Source organism: Bison bison, unplaced genomic scaffold (assembly GCF_000754665.1).
Source record: "Bison bison bison isolate TAMUID 2011002044 unplaced genomic scaffold, Bison_UMD1.0 scf7180017864291, whole genome shotgun sequence".
In the NCBI taxonomy this organism is placed as follows: Eukaryota; Metazoa; Chordata; class Mammalia; order Artiodactyla; family Bovidae; genus Bison; species Bison bison.
In genome coordinates this window covers 2810530-2816175 of record NW_011494863.1, presented here as the reverse complement: position 1 = coordinate 2816175, position 5646 = coordinate 2810530, and positions in this window count along the sequence as shown.

Genomic DNA, 5646 nt, shown 5'->3' with positions numbered 1-5646 from the left:
CAGGGCCAGGGGGCTGCGCCTCCGTAATTGCAGAGTAGCCTGCATAGGGCGGGGAAGAATCTGACGTTTCCAAAGGCCTTTTTGATGTTGGTGATTATGGCGATGATGAGGCTGTCCATCTCCCACCAAGACTGGGGCCTTTCTTTGTTTCTCTCTCAATCGGGGTCTTTCTGCCTCTCTTTGCCCTGAGGACTGGTGGGGATCAGCACTTGCTCCTCTTTGGGGGAGGAAGGAGAAGGAATGGCCAAAGAGAAACCTGGGGAATCAGTCCATCCTTCACCTTCCCCAAGCTCTAGGGTGTTCTGACGTGATCATTAGCATGATATTTGCATAAGGAACAATTGAGGAGATTGGAGTCTTGCCTCGGAGGAAACACCTGCCAGGAACTGTGAATGAAAGCCTTTCCCGCCCCCCACCCTGAGATCCCTCCCACCCCCACCGCAGGATGGGGGAAGTGGCAGGAACCCAGCGTGCCTAATGACGACGGTGATGACAATGTGGTCACACATCACAGTTATCATTCCCAGAGTGCCTACTAAGCTCCAAGCACTAGAATGTGTCTTCTGTTTTCTCTTAGTCCTCAAAGCCACTCAAGGTGGCACATTTTATTATTCCATAATACAGCTGACAGAGGAGGAAGTTGAGGCTCAGCTGCCCCGAATTCATCTAGATGGTGACAGTGGCAGAGCTGAGTTTTGGAATAGGGTGTATGCCCTCATGCCCTCAACCACTTACAGCGGATTGGGGTGCTCTGAGCTCACCTCGGGCGCCTAAGATCCAATCTCCGTGGGCCCAGGGAATCCCAGGAGGATTAGAACAAGGGCGCCAAGACAGGCTCCTACACACACACACGCGCGCACACACTCGCTCACACACTCATGCACAGCCGCTCTGCCCTGCCCCCACCCGTGCTTCTGGAGGCAGAGGAGCTGGGCTGACTTGGCTCATAACCAGGTTAGCCAAGATCCAATTAGCTAGTTAGCACAGGCAGAGCTGGGGGCAGGCAGAGCACGCAGGAGGGCCAGGACGGATGGGTCGGGTAATACGCAGAGACAGCCAGAGACAGCGGCTCCGTGCTAACCTGATAAGCAGCTCCCAACATCAATGAGGCCCAGCCTGGCAAGCGGAGGAGGCCCCAATCCTGGTTGGCTGGCGAGGGTGCAGGGACAGCCTCTGACCCTCCGTTCCCCGGCCCTGGCCGCCACACAGCCCTGCACAGTGCCCTCATCCTCTGGCCTCCCGTCAGCAGCACCCACTCCTGCTCTGCCTCCTCTGAGGGTTTTGGGGTAGGCAGCTTCTGCAGGATACGTTTTCATCAAATGAGTTTGGGAATGTCTGTGTCAGGCAAGGAAGGTATGGCTGAGACCATCACCTCCTGCAGGTGGGAGGGCAGGGCTGAAGCAGCTGGAGGAATTGTTGGGGACCAGTGCTGAAATAATAACAGCTATTATTTGTGGAATTTGCTATGCACCAGGCACTGGGGAAACCATTTATATGAAGTCTCTCTTTTATACGTACAACAACCCTTTACTGTAGGTACTATTAGAATCCCCATTTTGCAGATCAGGAAATGGAAGCTTTCAGAGGTTTAGAAACTTGCCCAAAGTCACACGACTATCAAGACTCCCCAACCTCAAAACCACCATACTTTGTGCTACCCCTGAACTGGGTGCAGGATTAACAAGAATGTAACTGATGGTCATACTTCTTGATTTTTTTTTTTTTTTTTTTGTATATAATTCTTTTGCTTTAGAATTTACAAAGGCTTTCTGGATTTATCCTGACAAGTCCATAAGGTAGATGTTTTATTTCTAATTCCTACTTTGCAGAGAAAAGAAATCAAGGTTTGGAGGGGCAAGGTGACCTGCCTGAAGCTTCATAGTTGGTGAGTAACAGTCAGAACTTGAACCCAGGCCAGGTCCTTCTGCTCCTAGTCTAATGCTCTTGAGGAGACAATGGAAAGAGAAAGAGACATCCTATCCCTAAATCAAGGGTGGCTGGTTCATCTATGTACTCATCGGTCACAAGCCTGTTTGAAGGATTGTGTAAGACACTGTGCTAGGCATGCTTATTTAGGGGTGGAGAAAGCAAATGTTTTCCTGTCTCCATGGAGCAGGTGGAGAAGAAAGCCTTGAAGTTCAGTGTCCAGGGATGTGGAGCTGCATTGGTCAGGGGACACCAGGGAATGAAGGCCCAGAGAAGGGTGTGCCCCTTATGACACCAGGTCATCTCTGGTCTGATTTCCTCATTTTGCACAGGCTACAGCTGAAGCCCAGAGAGTTAAATAACTCCCCAAGGTCACATGTGGGCAAGCAAACCAGGACTCCTGACTCTTAAGATGAGTTTCCCCTCAGCCCGGGGCCTCCCATTCACAGTAGCATGTACTCAGTCACTCAGTTGTGTCCAACTCTTTTCAGCCCCATGGACTGTAGCCTACCAGGCTCCTCTCTCCATGGGTTTTTCGGGCAAGAATACAGGAGTGGGTTGCCATTTCCTACTCTGTGGGATCTTCCTGACCCATGTCTCCTTCATTGGTAGGCAGATTCTTTACTACCGAGCCACCTGGGAAGCCTTTACGGCAGAATGGGGACTTCTTTACCTTCTGAGCTTGAAGTTCTGACTGACATCCCCTAACACCCATCAGTGAAGGAAAAGACCCTGTGCCAACCATCCCTAGGGGGATGCACCCCCATGTCCCTCTGTCTGGGCTCTGGGAGAAGACAATTAGCTGAATTCTTGCCGCTTCAGGCCATCTGGGGCTTTGGGGTTGGGACTCCAGAGATGCAGAGATGCCTATTAAGCAAGACATCATGAGGAAGGCAGGCACAAAACAGCATTTGGGCTACCTGGGTGTACATCTGTGTTCCTCTCTGCTTTCCCTGATACTGGCAGCAGAAGGGTTAAGACGTCCCCAGCCCAGGAGACTGAGGAGCTGTCTGTGCAGGAAGCTGCTCTCCCAGTCCCCAAGGCCTCAGGGAGTGGGGAGGGGAGCTGCTGGCTCAGTCTCTTTCCCAGGCTCCTCAGCCTCCCTGGGGATCCAGCTACATGCCAGAGAGGTGACCCTTGACCCTTCCCCCTCCACCCACCCGGGCTCCCCAGCCTAAATGGGTAAAGACTCTGATCCCTGCTCAGGGTGCTGGGAGTGTGGGATCCCCCCCTACTTCCTCACCTCGGTTTTCCCACCATCTCACTTATTCCCCTTCACGCCTCCCTTCACTCTTGTTTCAGAGTCATCATATTCATATTCAGACCCCTGAGTTTCTCCCCTTCACCCCAGTTCTGGGGCCCCAAGCTTCTCCTCCCAGCCCCCTGCATTTGTAATTTTCTAAAAATAAAAGCCTGTGTTTCAAGTAGGCAGCTCCGGAAATATACAATCCAGGCCAGGCATCCGCCGGGTGGGGACAAGGAAGGACCGTGTCCAGAGAAATACCCAGACACAGCAGCCCCCACCTTCCCAGGTAAACACAGGAACACAGTGTGTTCCTGATGAGAAAGAAGGTAGGAGTCAGGGATGGATGTGGGGAACTGGGTGGAGAACACTCCTCTGGGTGGGGCTCTTGAACTGAGGTCCCTAACAGAAAAGGTCGGGTCTCCCTGTGGCCGCTCCTGTCTGTCTTCACAAGTGATTGCTCCCCTCCTACTTCCTCAGCAATTGCTTGGTGAGGTAGGGGGCTGCCTTCCCCTATGGAATCATCTGGAGTCAGGACTATGGGTGGCAGACAGACTGGGACCAAATCATACCAGACTTGGCTAAGACCCACTCCCTCACTGGCCCTCATGGACCTCCTGGCTGGAATTGGTGTAACTGCCCAATCTGAGGCTGTCACAAGCAGTAAAAATAAACATTTGAGGATGTCACAAGCCATAATAATAATTAACTGGAAGAATAATAGCTCACATTTTTTTAAGCACTTACTGTGTCCAACCTGGGCTAAATAGTCACGTGTCATGTGTGCATGCTCAGTCATGTCTGACTGTTTGCGACCCCATGGACTGTAGCCCACGAGGCTGCTCTGTCTATGGAATTCTCCAGGCAAGAATACTGGAGTGGGTAGCCATTCCCTTCTCCAGGGGAACTTCCCAAACACCCAGGGATCGAACCCACTACTCCTACACTGGCAGGCAGATTCTTTCCCACTGTGCCACCTCGGAAGCCCTGGGCCAAATAATTAATACTACACATGCTACATTCTTACTTAATCCTGTCGGGAGCTAATTTTTATCATCCCTAATTTATCGGCAAGGAAACTGAGGCACAGATTGCTCAAGAGCTGACCCAGCCCCAGGTCATGCTAGTAAATGGCATCCTGACAGCCGACTCACCCTTGTTAACCCCAGCCAGTCGGACTCCTGCAGCAGCCTCACAGGCAGGGGCCCCACTGGCCTGATCGCTTCCTTCAGAGGGAGGCTGGGCAGGGCCGCAGCCTCAACAGGGCTCACCCACAGCACAACAGGGAAGGCAGAAGCTGCCCCTCTCTCTGCTGAGCATCTTGGGGCCCTTTCCCAGCCTCTTGCCTGGCCGTGGTGCTTTCCCCTATACCTCTGTTTTCCCCCTAAAGAAAAGGAGCCCCTCTTCTCAGACCCAAAGGATCTATCCAGCTCTTCCTCTACCACCCACAAGCGAAACCAGAGAGCAAGCATTTTGAATTGCAGCCTTTTGGGTTTAAACAAAATGTATCTGTCACATGGGAATTTGATGGTGTACCGGTGCCTGGGAGAATCCCACGATTAAAGTCAGTGATACAGGTAAACACTTAGGCCAGCACCCAGCATATATATATACAGTAAGTGGATTAGGGGGTCCCTCATGGGGCCCCTGAGATGCATCACCCATGGTAATACTATTGCTAGCATTACCAGCTTATCAGCTACTGGCTATTATCAATCTCAAACCTGATACTGTGCTGAGCACTTTACAGACATTTAATATTTTCCATGACCTATAAGTTAGATGCTACTCATTCTCATCTTACAGATGAAAAAACTGAGGCGAAAGTCTCATAGTACATGAACGAGCTGGGATTTGAACCCAGGCCTACAGGTAAGTGGCTTTCTTGTAGTCACTAGGCTCCTGAATGACTGGCCCTTGTGCCTGTCGCACAAGTACACAGGTCCCTGTCGCACAAGTACACAGGTCCCTCTGGTAAAGTTGGCAGCATTTCCTGAAATTCCAAAACTGCTCCAAGCAATTCTGATGGGAGTGTCCTGCGACTTGGGTCAGGCTTTGCTTTAACCCTCCAGTTGGCTGTTGGCCAGCACTCACCTTCCTGTATCAAACTCTTCTGATCAATAACTAGGGGATGCTTTTATGTTCATAAAGCACCCACTAAAATACCATCTCATTATTATAATTCTTGATAGTCCTTCCCACCAAAGAATCCCCTTTCCCTTTTCCTGTTTGTCAGCTGAGCTACTAATTTATGTGTCCTCTTTGTCCTTTGCTTTTAGGTTCTACCTGATCCTCCCTCCTACTTGACCTTGGGGGTCCAAGATAAACTCCATTTAAACTCCCCTCTCCCCACTCCCACCCATATGGCCTTGAGACAGAAATTTAACTCTAGGCCCTCTATCTGCCCACCCTGTTATCTCTTTCTTAATATTTCTCTGGATGTCATTCCTGCTTCTCCTCTGACTGCCTCTGGTGTC